We start from the raw sequence: 16638 nt of genomic DNA on the forward strand, positions 1-16638 counted from the left end.
TTATTTTTTCTATTGTAGTCAAGTAGAAAATATTGTAACTCCCTTTGATTATAACTTTGTCGCTTGATTCCATGGGTTTGCATCAATAATGGGGATGAATCCTGCTTCAATTTCATTGTTGTAACTATGTTTCTCTCTTCCACTCAAGACAGCATATATGAAGTAGAGTGAGTGAAACTAACCTCATAACAAGGAAGATCTTTTCCCTAATTTATTTTTATACATAAATTTTTATAAACTTTGTTATTTTAACTTATTTTAGTAAGATATTTGATATGGTATAAATCATGACTGATTGAGATATATTAGTGGGTCATGCCCTCACTGCTCAGTTATTGTAAAATAAAATTTATACAGTAGACCATAGAATTTTTGAGCATAAAGGTACCTGGGATTTTTTTTTCCCATCTCTCTCACTCAGCACAAGGATGGAAACTTAAAATCTGAGAAACGTCTTTTCAAGGTTAAGCAGTAAATTTGCGTCCAAGCAGAAGTTATTATAATTATTGATAATATCAATATTCTTATATAATACTCATATTACTAAAGATTAATTTGTATTGTATATTGCAATGTATTCAAGGAACTTTTTCAAGGTTTCATAATCAGGTAAGTTAATCATTGCCATAACTTGAGAAGTTATATAATTTGACCAAGAAAAGCAGCTAGAAACTGGAAGAGCCAGGATTCCAAGTCAGACAGACTCATTCAGTAACTCTTAGTTTTAATCACTAAACACATTAAATAATGTGAAGTTATTATGCATTACATGGTAGAGGTCCTTTTGGATACACAAAGTCATTTAAGGTAGACCATAAAGAAAATTTAACAATTGCTGAGATCTTATAATAATTGTTAAGCACTGTGTCATTTGATCCTTATAGCAGGTTTTAGAATCTGTTTTAATAGAATAAAACAAATTCTATTATTAGGGGCCACTTTACAGAAATGGAAACCAAATGATAGACATGGTAAATAACTTTCCCAGAGTATTAGAAACTTGCCCAAGATTAAAAAGCTAGTAAAAGGCAAATATGCCTTTGGAGTTTGGTCCCGGACTCTAAAATACATGATTTGCTTTTGTTATTGTTGTTTTATAATTTTAGGAATGATTTTTATCCCTGTAGTATGGAGTTGCGGAATGAGGTGTGTGTGGAAAAGAACCTTTCTTTCTTTCTTTTTTAATTATTTTTATTAACATATAATGTGTTATTTCCCTGAGGGGTGCAATTCTGTGAATCATCAGGCTTACAATTTCACAGCACTCACAGTATCACATACCCTCCCCAAAGTCCATAAAGCAACCACCTTTTCCATAACCCCTCCCCCCAGCAACCCTCTGTTTGTTTTGTGAAATTAAGAGTCTCTTATGGTTTGTCTCCCTCCCAATCCCATCTTGTTTCATTGATTCTTCTCCTACCCACTTAAGCCCCCATGTAGACATAATGTTACTTCTAATCAAACGTTTCCTCAAAATTCATTCTCATGATATAGTTTACTCTAAATAATTATTAGTTTACCTCAGATAGTATTGTGTGAAATATACTTTAAAAATAGATCACAAGTAATTTGCACTGTTTCTACCTACATAAATTTCTCGTCATGTTAATTATTTTAGAGTTCACAATATACTATTATTACTATATTATTATTATTATGTTATTAACTTTCATGCTTCCTAAAATAATATTCAGGAAAAAATACTCCCAATCTGTATCTTATTTACAGTAACATGTGTATGTGTGTTATGTAACTTTTTAAGATATATATATATAACAAATATATATAAATATATAAAACATTTAAAAAGAACTAAAGATTAAGAATTAAGAGATGCACTTTGTTTCTTCAAGAGAGCTGTACTATTCAACATATCTTTTCTCCTTTATTTTTCCTTCAAATAGGAAAAAGTGTTCAAATTTCAAGGAGAAGGGAGTTTCTACTGCACGATGGCTTCTTTCTATTTAAAGTCACTTAGTTATTTTCACCCAGAGCTTTCATGCCACTTTCACACCATCTCATCAGCTAGTCAATAAAGAATTATGTACAGCGCTATAATTCCTCTTAAAAAAACTTTTGCATTTTTTCCCCTAAATTGAGCTATGACTCACACTTTTGTAATGTAGGCCTCAATTTATCAAACTCAAATCCAGATGTCTGATGTTTTTTCATACAGGTTCTCTAGCATTTCATCTGTTTTGCATTGCATACTGGATCATCAGCATAGAACCCATGGACACTTGCATAAGTCTTATCTACAGTGATTTTTTAAAAACCATTCTTCATATGGAATGAAAAAAATGCTTTCCTTTCATATGTTTGCTTAAATGAAATATGAAAAACTTTAATAATTTTATAAAATACTTATTGTGGTGGCTATACTGATTCCAATTTGCAGAAGTTCTGTGATGTAATATAATTATTATTTATGAATTACCCATTCCTTAATGAACTGGAAAATTGGAATAATCAACTCACTAGCATTTTTAATTATTGTGGTTTGGAATAAATGCACACTCTATAAGCTCCATCTCAAAAAGCTCCAAAAGAATATCAAACAAAAGAGCGTAAAGGAAAAACACAAAGAAAAGAAAAGAAAATGTAATTGAGAATAGTGACAATGCTAACAGATTAATCAAACTGATAAACTCCTGTGAAATCTGATCAAAAAATAGAAAGAACCAAAATGTTCATCACCAAAGATTCTAGACATAAAAATAATAAAAATATTTATAATTTTTACCAGTACATTTCATAGTATAGACAAATCCTCAAAGACCCTGAGACTTACTCAAAAAAGAAGAGAAAATCTGAATTGTTATAGATCTTATAAAAACAGATCCATAATTTAAAAAATTTAAAGAGAAAATCTCATGTCCAGATGGTTCTCCAAATACTTCTATATTTTTAAGAAAGAAATAGCATCAATGTTGCAAAATTTTCCCAGTTTTTAGCAAAAAATTATTAATTTTATCTAGTCAACATTACCTTCATATGAAAAGTTGGCAAGCACTTTACAAAACTCAGAAAATATCTGACCAATATCTCTTATGCACATGAATGCAAAAACCTTTAACAAAATATTAACCAATCAAGTTCAACAATATATAACAAGAATAACCTATGATGATACAGAAAATCTTATTCCATAAGTAAAAGAACAATTTTTCATTTTCAACTGATACATAACTTGCAATATTAGTTGGAAAATAAAGAAAAGTCACTTTACAAATAAGTGAACATCTCTTATTGATGGGAGAAAACACTTAATCGAACAAGGGGATTTCCATTATCTGATAATATGTATGGGAAAAACCATGTGAAATATTGAAGTATTGGTTGCTTTCTTTCTGAGAACAAGGATAGTCACTATCAACACTTCTATTATGTAACAGGGACCCTAGAGAGTGCAATAAAGACAGAAAATGAGGAGTAAAAAAGTAAAAAAAAAAAAAAATAAAGCAATTTATCTTCATTTTCTAGAAGTATTTGTTTAGCATTTGAAATCTTTTTTCTTAAAGATTTATTCATTTATTTAAGAGTGTATATTTTACGATGACTAACATAACACAATTAGAAAAAAAAAAAAAAAGAGTGTGTGTGAGAGAATGCTGCAGGGAGGGGCACAGGGAGAGGGAGAAAGAATCCCAAGCCGACTCTGTTCTGAGCACAGAGCCCCACTGCAGGGCTTGATCTCCAGACCATAAGATCATTACTCTGAGGTCATGACTTGAGAGCTGAAACTAAGAGTCCCTTGCTCAACTGACTGTGCCACTCAGACATTCCAGCACTTGTGATCAGACACTTGTGATCTTACATAGACATGAACCTATACACTTTTCCAATTTCACTATTTGGGGGCAAATCCATAATGGTGATTTCACCATGATATTCACAGATTTTAATAATTTTTAAACCTCATTTCATTGTTAAACATACCCACAAAAAGAGAAACATCTACTAAACTACTTTGAATTTTTTTTTTGTTCATTTGTTAATGTTTTTGACAAAAATTGTAAACATTATCTGTAGTTGACAAGTAAATACGTCAATGATGAGATTTTAACTTAAAGTGTGTATTTTTGTTACCAGGAGTAAAAGTGCTTGAACATTCTCAGAATATGATTATCAACTTTTTTTCTTTACTCACTCATACTACAGACAGACTTAAAAATGCTTTAAGAGAATATACCAACTTATCTTGTTTAGGTTTGTTTTGCCGAGTACGTTAGGGGTTAAGACAAATCCATGTTTTGTATAATGGCCTTTTCAAATACTTCATTGAAAATATCGGTGCACTTGTACGACAGAAAGATGTAAGACATTTCTTCAACATTGTTGTCTCCATGATTCTGTATCAAGAAAATTATTTAGAATGATTGAGAATGGTTTAGCATGAAAATGGTTTAATAAGATCTCTGAATTTATACCTTACAAAAAACATAGATGATTTTAATATTTCCAATTTCTAATTTTGTGAAATTGGTTTCACAATGACTTGGAATTTTTACAATCATGTCTGAGTTAATATATATGAGGAAATTCAAAAATGGAAGATCTGGACTAAGTAATTACTAAGACTTATTACAATTCTAAGGTTCCTTTATTCTGAGACTGAGTAAACTCTCCAGCAGTGTGTCTTTCTTTATGGTAATAATGGCTTCCACTCAGTCAGTTGAATCCCTATGAGGTTGGTCTGATGCCACCGAATGTACTATATCAATCAATACTGGCCCAGTGATTTCTGCAGTCCAAATGATCAGATAGATTTGGCAATAAGCCAGTGTATTTTTTGCATGTCAATTGGCAGCTATTGGTATGGTCAGAAATATCTAAATATGCAAAAATTGGAAAATTTTATCTTGACATTTGGATATAGCCTACTACAGATGGGATATGCTTTCAAATGATATGAACTAGCATCATAAAACAATGCTTAAAATAAAGACTAGCATTTGTCAAGAATGGAAGCTGACCTTTGCAGAAAATTAAAGTTTATGTGCTTAGATCTCACCAGTCTATCATTAACATATATTATTTTACTATGTGCCCAATAAAGAAGAAACGTGACTATTATACCTAGGTATATTCTGTTAATAAAATGCATAGTACCTGAAACTGAATAGACTCCTCTTGAGTGTAGAATGTAAACAATTCTTAATTTGTATTAAAAACAGCAAGGGATAAACACAGTTGTGCTCAAACAAGAATGAGTTTGCCCTCTAGCAGATATCCAGTAATATCTGAAGATATTTTTTGGTTTTCTTTTTTTTTTAAGATTTTTATTTATTTATTTGACAGAGAGAGAGAGAGAGAGAGAGAGAGATCACAAGTAGGAAGAGGCAGGCAGAGAGAGAGGGAAGCAGGCTTCTTGCTGAGCAGAGAGCCCAATGCGGGGCTTTATCCCAGGACCCTGAGATCATGATCTGAGCTGAAGGCAGAGGCTTATCTCACTGAGCCACCCAGGCACCCCTATTTTTTGATTTTTGATAAAACGGGGTGAGATACTCCCCTAAACACTAGTGGATAAAGAGCAGGGGTGCTGTTAAGCACTTACCATGCACAGGAGCCTCATGCACAATAAAGAATAATCCTGCCCCAAATGATGTCAGTGATTCTGAAGCTGAGAATCCCTGAGTTAACGGATGAAAGAAAATGATCATTCTGTTTACCAGCATGCTTCATTTACCATCTTTAAAAAAAAAAAAAACAAAAAAAAAAACAAAAAAAAACTTTCTGTTAACATTGACAGAATGAGAAGCAAGCATGGAACGGAGCTGAACACAGCTAAAGCACAGACAATTGAAAAGATTTGGGAGCATTATTTTTATAATACACATGAATAGATAGCATAGACAGGAATGTTAGTAGAAATGACTTTGCAGAGAAAGAAGAGAATGGCAGCATATAATTTATGAGAGAAGGCATAAGGTTCCACAAATATAAATGGTTAGTATTTGCCATTAAGTGATTCAGCTGATAATCTTCCTCTTCTTCTGTCATTTGTAATAGTCTATCAGCAGGCCCAGAGGCAAACCCACAATTGTTCTTGGAGCATCCAAGTCCTCAAGTGGTCTCTTTAGGTTTCAGGGTTTTGGGTTGTTTATGGTTTTGTTTTTCTAGTTATCGGTATTTAGTTGGATAAGTACTGGAATAATTAATTGGTACACAAGCCTCATTTCCTCAACTCAACATCCCACAGATTTTCTGATTCAGCATCAAGAAAAGAAGAGTTACTTTCCTAGATCTCTTTTCTTTCTTTCCTGTACAAATTAAAAGTCAGTTGCTTTTAAACCCGAGTATCATTCGGACAATATAAAATCCATATATTCACCACATGATTTCTTTACCAGAAGAATAATTTGAAGCAAATATAATATGATACAAATTCCCCATGGTTCTTCTATAATTTTGTTTTAGGTGCCATCAAATAACAAATAAAGTGATAGAAAAACTGAAAAAGTTCAAATAAACTTTAACTTCCAAAGGAAATTACAATAGCTTTTGTAAAAAAGCGTTTATATTGGTCCTGTCAGTCTGCCCAAACAAAATATCACAGGCAGGGTAAAAACCAGAAATTTATTTTCTCACAGTTCTAGAGGTTGGAAGTTCAAGATCAAACTAGCAGCAATGCTGGTGTCTGATGAGATCGCTACCTGGCTTACAGATGGCCTCCTTATCACTGTTTCCTCACATAGCATTTTCTCGTTATATGCTGTGGAGAGAGAGAGCTCTTTGATGTCTCATCCTCTTCTTCCAAGGACACCAATATTATCAGATTAGGATCCCACACTTATGACCTCATTTAATCTTAATTACCTTCTTAAAGTTCCTATAACTAAATATAGTCACATTGGCCATTAGAGCTTCAACATATGAATTTTGGAGAGACAAATTTTAGTCTGAAAAGTTATATATTTCTGTTTTCTAATATTGTGATAATCCATAAAATAACAATAGTGTACATAAAAGTTCCATTTATTTGTTAAAAATATGATAATCCTACTGGTTAGCAGATACTCTGTTAGTCTTTTAGGGTAGAATAGATGGCAAGACAGAAACATTCACTGATATCTTGCAACTTACAACCTAATGAGGAATACTTTTGAACAAGTCTGGTGATAACCATTAAAAAGTGTGTTTATTTCTATAGGTATGGAGATTTCAGGGTGGGAAGAAGCAATGTTCTTACACTTTGGCCCGTGTTCATAATTTCAAATAAAAGATAAGGTTATGAGAATGAAGAGGAGCAGAATAGTGATAAGTAAAGACTTAGAGAACAGTAGAGAAACTGGAAAACTAATTCCTTTGTTTATTAGGGGAAGGATTTAAAAAATGTAGTAACATTGTGAAACACTGTTGAAAATCCAGTTAAAGATTGTGACCAGAAATTTAAAATGATCATAAATTAAAACTCTACCTCTATTTTATCATATATAAGGACAGATAAAATAGAAAAAAAATAAAAACAATGACAATAGTGATGATGTTAGATGAATCTATTAAACACTTACTGTGATAAACACTTTCACTGGATTATTTCATTCTTTTTATAATAGTTCTATGAGGTATCTACTACTATTACTCTGATGTGATGCTTAAGTAAACTGAGGCTTACAAAGATTTGAGTGCATCTGAAACAGTGGTAATGTAAGATAATAATGTAGGTAGTCTGACTTCAAAAAACAGGATTCTTAGGCCCTTCACTGTTTCTTCCAGGGTCAGAATTTTGGCAGGTACGTGTGATATGACATCAGAGATACCATAAAATTAAATCATCCATGGGAGTAATTGAAAAGATAAATCAATAAATGTTTGCTAAATAGGGCCGGGGTTAAACACTAAATAAAGATTTAGACAGGAGAAAGTCAATGGTTTTAAGTACATAAAGATGAAGAAAAAACCTGCATTTGGAGTACTTCAATAAGGAGGGGAAAAGGTGTGGCTCCATAGTCCGATGTTTAAATTATTTATGTTTGGTGACACTATTCTTGAATAAAAATATAATCTGTGAGCAGAAATGAGTTAGTGAGGACAAGTAAAGGGAAAGTCATTAGAAAATATGATGTAAAAAATCCTAGATGCCAAAAACCCAGAGGCTGGGGTATTCAAAGTTTATTGATGAACATCAAATATACCAAAAATGTCAGAATCCGATGTGTCAGCCATACTCAAGTAGTCAATGAATTAAAGGATGGGGAGTTGTCTAATCTAATACTGATGACATGATGCTAAAAATACTTTTTTTATATCCTGGGGGATGAGAATTGATATGGAAGCAGTAGTAAGTGTCAAAGACAACATCTTCACTCTTGTCCTGAATTATGAAGGGTTTGAATAAATAAATATTTTCTCTTGATAATGGCAGAAAAACAGTGTCCGCTGGGAATGGCCAGATCTCATCTAAAGTAATACGATGAAGGAATCGTTCAGAGAATGGGTTGGCTGAATTTAGAACAGGTATTTCAAGAGATGAGTTGAAAGCTAGAGAAGGAAAGTAGTCAGGAAATGTGGAGGAAAAGAAGAAAAGTTTATAGAGAGCAAGAGTATAGCAATTTAGTGCATCATACGTTATAGAAGCAACTGGCAGGCTAGCTAGACAACAACACACAGCGGCATATAGTAATATTAGGTATAATGAAATTAAACCAAATAGTCTCTTAGAAGGTGTTTTTTACAGATTGTAGCCATGATCCTGAAATGAGATCTAGTAGATACAATACAGGCTTATGGAGACGTGTGTGTTAATTTTCTTCACAGTTGGCTAGTATTAGTGGTTATAGCAGGGATAGTGTTGCCAGAAAATAACAAGAAAACAAGATGAGTCATACCATTCTTTATCCTGAGTCTGGGAGCCAAGGCTGTTATCAGGAGAGGTCAAAAAGAAGACGCAAGTCTGGTTCAAGTTTTTAATCTCTCAGAACCTTTTTTTTTTTTTTTTAAGATTTTATTTATTTGTTTGTCAAAGAGAGGGAGCATGCACACAGGCAGGCGGAGTGGCAGGCAGAGGGAGAAGCAGGCTTCCTGCTCAGCAAGGAGCCCGGTGTGAGACTTGATACCAAGATGCTGGGATCATGACCGAAGCTGAAGGCAGTCACTTAACAAACTGAGCCACCCAGGCATCCTTCTCAGAGCCTTCTTGAGTGGGAAGAAGTATCCCACTTAACTTCATATTAATTACTTCATATTCATTACTGTCTCAGTCTTGATTCCTATCTGCTCTGCATTGCCATGGTTCTACCTTGATCTTATAAAATATATATTTTGTGGAATTGACCATATTTACTTATGAAATGCTAAACTGAATAATGTCCCAATAGTTATCTTTCTTCCCAAGTAGAAATCTCCTAAAATTTCTATTCTTGTGGCTTTATTCAAGGAAATGTTTCTCTACAGAGATCCCATTTTGATTTTCATTCTTTTATTCATAACAAAGAACCACAGACTAGTTCCTTTCCCTATAGCTGTGTTTCTAGATCTGATCTATAAAGAAACATATATATGTATGAGTCATAATAATAGCTAGAATTATACCACTAGTTATGTTTTTATAAATGTATAATCATGTAAATTTATAAATTACATCTATTTTTCAGATATTTTCATATATTTTATTGCATTTAATCTTAACTGTTAATGATTATTCATTTGTCTACATAGTCCACAAATATATGTTGAATGTTATATGTTTGGTCTTCTGTTGGTTTCAGTGGTTTCAATAAATAGTAAATGACCACTGAAGAAGCAGCTATGTAAATGTAAAATGTAATCAGTGTAATAAGAAAATTATGTACAAAGGGTATAGTGGTAACACAGAAGAAATAATGATAATCTGTATATACTGTAGGATAGTTTGGCAACATTTTTTTTAGGAAGAATTGACTTGAAAGTGAGGTTATGAAGTATGAATAAGCTTTCACCATATATGCACAAAAGAGGTAATAGCCAAAATGGACCAACACTTGATAAGCTATGAATCGATAAAATGGCAAGGGATTGCAGTCAACTTTGTCCTGCTAGGGATGGCTATATTATTTTCTAAGAACATAGGTACAATGCTAACAAGTTGAGGTTTGTTCTTTTTTTTTTTTTAAAGATTTTATTTATTTATTTGACAGACAGAGATCACAAGTAGGCAGAGAGGCAGGCAGAGAGAGGGGAGGGGGAGAAGCAGGCTCCCTGCTGAGCAGAAATCCTGATGTGGGGCTCGATCCCAGGACCCTGGGATCATGACCTGAGCTGAAGGCAGTGGCTTTAACCCACTGAGCCACCCAGGCGCCCCTGAGGTTTGTTCTTGAAGCAATTGGAAGCTTCTTACATCTAGTAATCAGTTTTGAAGTGCAAAGCCTTAAGAGTAGGAAAAGAATTGGGCTTGTGAGCAGTTGTATTTTTGCTTCATTTTTCCCCCATAATCTTTGGAGAAAAGATTGTTGGTCATCTTTTCCTCCTTTTTCAAGTTTTCGTTTAAATTCCTGTTACGTAGCATACAGTGTAATGTTAGTTTCAGGTATAGAGTTTAGTAAATCTTCACCACCATACAACACCCCAGTGCCCTCCTTAATACCCACAAGTACCCTCCTTAATACTCATCACCCATACCCCCAACCTCCTCCCCTCTAGCAATCCTCAGTTTGTTCTCTATAATTAAGAATCTGTTTTAAGGTTTGCCTCTCTTTTTTATTCCTCCATGTTCATATGTTTTGTTTCTTAAATTTCACTTAAGAGTGAGAGCATATGGTATTTGTCTTTCTCTAACTTATTTAACTTAGCATAGTACATTCTAGTTCATCCACATTTTAGCAAATGGCAAGATTCCATTCTTTTTATGACTGAGTAATATTTCATTTATACACACACACACACACACACACACACACACACACACCACCTGTTCTTTATCCATTCATCAGTCCGGGGACATTTGGGGTCTGCATAATTTGGCTATTACTAATAATGCTTCTAGAAACATCAGGGTGCATTTGTCCCTTCGCATCAACATTTGTTTATCCCTTGGGTAAATACCTAGTAGATTAATACTGGATTATAGGGTAGTTCTATTTTTAACTTTTTGAGAGACTTCCATATTGATTTCCAGAGTGGCTGCATCAGTTTGCACTCCCACGAACAGTGCAGGAGGGTTCCCCTTTCTCTGCATCTTAGCCAACACCTGTTGTTTCCTGTATAGTTAATTTTAGCCATTCTGACAGGTGTGAGGTGATACCTCACTATAGTTTTGATTTGTATTTTCTTGATGATGAGTGATGTTAAGCATCTTTTTGGTGTCTGTTAGCCATCTGTATGTCTTCTTTGGAAAAATGTATTCATGTTTTTTGCCCATTTTTTGTTGGTCTTCTGAATAAATTAAAAAGATGCCGAGGATAATTAATTAAGTGTCCATTGTAGTCTATAAGCTTTTTATAGTTTCTTTGATTTTTTTTTAGTTCTTTGAATTCCTAGAGGTAGGCATGCAGGCAGGAAGATAGATAATAGAGATACAGATATAACTAATATAACACAACATCAATATTATATGTAGGTAGAGAAGGCTTCTGTATGTTATTAATGATTAATGATTCCCTTAATTTGACTAGAGATAAATTTCTGCCTGACATAGACTCCTCACCACTCATTTCCTAGAGCATTAAATTAGAAAGTTTGCAATTGTAAGTTATTTTTCTGCCCCTTTGAGATATAAATCCTCTACAACCTAGGACGGTCTTTCTCAAGAACCTGGGAGCCATTCTTCTGAAATGCAATCATCATGGAAGAGAGGGACCCAGTCTCCCAGTCTCTGTGGGAGAATAGGGGCCTAACTTCAATAAGCACCAATTAGCAAACACAGACTGCTTCATCACATGAACCAAACTCCCTGCACCAAATTCTCCATGCTTTCCTAGCAATTCAACCAGTGCTCACAAACTCTTCTGCCTTTCAGTAGAGTTCAGTATTTTTCTCCTCCTGCAATACTTTTGAATAGTTTTTACATGTTTTACGTGTCTATTTAACTCCACCTGATGCAATTTCTCTTTAACATCATGAGGATAAGCCTAGAAGGTCCTGAATTAAAAGCCAGCTGAAATGCAGTCAGCTGAAATTCTTTTTATATGCAATGGATATAGATTGCAGAAAATGAACAGGCTTTTCTTCCCGATTTTTAATAGTTGGTCATGGTGTAACTTTTCATGATTTTTCTGTCTCCACATAGATTTTATTGGTTGAATTATAGTGGCTGCATCAAGAGTCCTCTGCAGATTACATTTATAATAGTTAAGCATTAACTATCATACAAAGTTCCTTGATAACAGGAGACATGACTTAGATTTCTATCCATCATCACACCTGAAAACAATGTTGAAACAAGTAGACATTTAATAAATGTTTTTCATGGTAAGGAAATTCTGATAACAGCCGACTCATGGATGAGGAAAATCTTTGGAATAGAAAACAGGTGCAGGGCCACAGTAAATACAATTATGGAGATTATTTCATCTGATTATAATCATGATGGCTAATGTTCAGTTATATCCATATAATTTCAGTAAATGGAGTTGATCACCATATGGCAGAATTTGACTGAGTGAGGATGAAACTAACACACACATACACACACTCACACACTCATAAAGAAATATTCCTGTGATCATGATGCTTTTGCTTAACATACAGATATACCCGTCTAAAAGATGAGTATCTATATTTTTAGCTATGTAAATATAGCTCTATATACATGAACATTTGAAATTGCAAAGTAGTTTAAGTGATTACTTCATAGAATTTAAATATATTTTTATCTTCACACATTACAAAATGATTTACCACTGAGTACAAGTAAATAGAGGCATACACTATTACATTTAATTATTTTATGGATAATTAATGATTTGTCCTATCAGAATAGGGTTAATGGCCATTACCAATTGAGGACCAAAGTGAACAAAGATAAAACTTATCCATTATATAGTGTTTCACTTCTAGGGATTTTACTTACAGAAATTTTACTTGCAAGAATTTCATATGCAGATATATATTTTTAAGAATGCAAAATACGTATGGCATTTTCCACTAGAAGAGTTTTTAAGGAGTTATATTGGGATTATTTAAAGTAAAAAAGAAAAAAGACTAGGGCATCTGGGAGGTTCAGTCAGTTAAGCGTCCAGCTCTTAATTTCAGCTCAGGTCGTGATATCAGGGTCGTGAGCTTGGGCCCCACATCAGACTCCGCTCTTGGTGGGGAGTCTACTTGCAATTCTCTCTCTTCTTCTCCCTCTGGCCCCCCCCTTGCTTTCTCTCTCTTTTTCTCAAGTAAATAAATAAATCCAAAAAAAAAAGAAAGAAAATTATTTGCATAAATTGTCTTTCATCTATTTAGTGCCCTGGAGCAGTCATCTGTTACATGAAATCCTAACATCTGAAAAATTTGATGTCTTATCCAAAGACATGATTTAAGAATATAAACATTTTCTATATTACTCATAATTGTAACAGGAAAACAGAATAAATTATTTCCACTTTTTCTTAGGCTTATATTCACTATAAGAAGTGAAATGTGTTGGCATATTCTAGGATTGATGTTTATATAAAAGAAACAAATTTAATCAAAGATTTTGAAATGGAAGTTATTTTTAAAGATTACTTCATAAATATTTTGAAGACTCTAATATTAAATTCATTTATAAATTATCCTCTTGGTTTAAACTGTTTTGTTAAATTGCTTCTTTCTATTCATAGATTTTAATAAAAGAATTGTTTTTAATTAACTTTAATATTTTTAAAAAGGCAAATGTCTCTTTGCATTTGTTATGCCTCCTAGTGAGCAAGCAATTAGATGAAGCCTATATTTAATGTTACAGAAGGCAAAATGTAAGTGAAGATAGAAACATTAGCCCATAGAACACTAGCTATGTTCAGGTACTCTCTTCCATTCAATCCTAAACTTAGTAGGTCAGTTCTCCATCACATCTTGAAATGACAGACTCAGCACTTGGAGCTTAAGAAAAATAAAAGGCAAACGTGGAAGTTCAGCCCAGATCAGCTAATATGAGATCCTATCTCAAGGGAGTTAATTTCTACAATATGCTCCAGAGCCCATCTCACCACTGAACATCCTATCTCGAGATCCAGAGAATCAGGTTTTAAGAAAGTCATAAGCATATTTATTTGCTATTATTTAACTATATATAAACAGGCATTAAGACAAAAACTCAGTGGGACAGATGATAGAACCTACATTCTTTTGAGATCCTGGAAAATCTTAGTTTGTCCTCAATCGCAAAGCCCTGGAATGTCTCACTTCATGATATTGAGCCCTGGCTGGAAAGTTCTGGATTTAGCAAGTGTATACAGGTAATGGGAAAAATGTGCTTGGTCCTTGCTAATACTTCTTCTTCTTCTTCTTGTTCTTTCTTCTCCTTCTTCTTCTTCTTCTTCTTCTTTTTTGTTAGATAAGATAATTGAATATATTTTATTTTATTTGTTAATTTTATTTTTTTTCGGTGTTCCAAGATTCATTGTTATGCACCACACCCAGTGCTCCATCTAAATTGAGATGGTCCCCTGGCCAAGAAAAATTAAACCAAATATTTTTAAATTGCTTACTAGGAAACAATAGCCAGCAGGAACGTGAAGACTCTCAACCTCTCACTGATCTAGAAGTTTGGCACCTCCCAACCTGGAACCTAAACAATGTAAACATGAAGAAATTGGGGAAATATCTATGGGAAAGCATGTACATATATATACATATGCATATGTTATATATATGTTTGCGTGTGTGTGTGTGCATGCGCGCGCGCGCGTGTGTGTGTGTGTGTGTGTATGTATACTCAAACATACATATAGAGTTCATCTAGTGGCTCAGTCATCAAACCTCTGGCTTCAGCTCAGGTCGTGATCACAGGGTCCTGGGATCTAGATCTGCATCAAGCTCCCTGCTCAGCAGGAAGCCTGCTTCTCCCTCTCCCACTCCCCCTGATTGTGTTCCTCTCTCATTGTCTCTCTCTGTCAAACAAATAAATAAAACCTTTAAAAAAATGTATACTTCCTTTCTCTCTATATAGAGAGTGATTATATATATATATACACATACACATACACATATATATGTATATATATATACACACACACACTATATATATATACATACACATACACATATATATGTATATATGTGTGTGTGTGTATGTGTATCTATATCTGTACCTATATCTATATCTATATATATGGAACACAGGCACATAGGTGGCTTTAGAAGAACTTAAGTTTGTTGTCTTGGGGTCACCTTTGACTATTACTACCCATAAGGAATGGGCCACCATATCAGGTATTATCCCATTCTCCCCAGGTGAAGGAAAGACTTAACCTTAATGATCTTGGTGCGTTTTTATTGTGGCACCACCTAATTAACAATCCGAGGTTGGGGGTTATGAGGCTAACTAGACCAGATGCCTCTTTCTATCTGACTACACTGCACTTTCTCAATTATGTAGGAGTTACTACAAGTTCCCCTCTACAGGACTACCAACCTAGGCCACCTACTCTTAAATACCACATACAACTGCAAAGTGGTTCTGAGAAAGAGATAGAGTCAAGGTATATTTAAAATAAAAGTAAAAATTTTAATGTTTAAGTTTGCAACTATTAGCCTGGTATTTTCTCAGTAGCTCCTCTGGTTAGGAATTATTTATTATTCCTATTTTACAGATATGAAAATGGGCTCAGAATGACAAAAGGGGCACTTCAGGACACATAACTAGTCCATGGTAGATCATGAAAGCAAGGAGGGATCTATTGGCCTCCAATGGATATACAATATATTCATTCACTCTCTGAGGCACAAAGACATTATATGAAGACATGAGGAATCTGAAGGAACTCATCATGAAGAGCGAGTATATTAGAGTGGACCCTTAGTCTTGGTACAGGAAGTTATTTTGATTTAATTTGTGATTCCTACATTCTCAGAGCATTCAGAAGTTCAGAAAAGCAAAAGGACAAAACACTTCTATTGCTTTGATTCTAAGTCACTACATTTTGTTCTTCCTTTTCTTACCCTCTGCCTTTATTCCCATATTTTACACAAACTTCCTGGTTTTTATTTAAGAAATCTGGAAAAACTAAATAAGCTTACTCTCAAATTTGCATTTAGACCAGCTCATGATCTTTGTGTCATGGAAATTTTCACTTAAGATATATTTGTAGCAAGACACTCACATTTAGGAAAAAGACATTTATTATGTTTAATTCTCAACAAGTAGGTAAAGATAAAAAAATAAACTTCAGAGAATTCAACTGAAATAATCCTCACCATTACTAAGAATTAAATTTGAACTTATATTCAGGTCTATTAATTTAAAAACAGTTTGCTTTTCGTTGCAAAATAACTAAGTATGAAACCGTTCTCCTAGTATAGACAGTTCTCCCTGGACAAAGCTTGAAAATGGTATTTAGATAAATACATAAAAAAGTTGATAAAGATAATTCCTAATGACCAGGGTTTTTTTAATGAACTAAATTGTATAAGCTGCCAAATTTATGAAAAAAAGAGACTAGTAAAGAAAAATGTACAATTTTAGAAAATTCTTTGATTAAAGATAAAAAGAAGGGTCTTACTTAAATTGAATGTGCTACTAAATGATTTTTG

The sequence above is a fragment of the Mustela putorius genome, unplaced genomic scaffold (genome assembly GCF_011764305.1).
Source record: "Mustela putorius furo isolate JIRA1106 unplaced genomic scaffold, ASM1176430v1.1 tig00000179_pilon_pilon_pilon, whole genome shotgun sequence".
Lineage (NCBI taxonomy): Eukaryota > Metazoa > Chordata > Mammalia > Carnivora > Mustelidae > Mustela > Mustela putorius.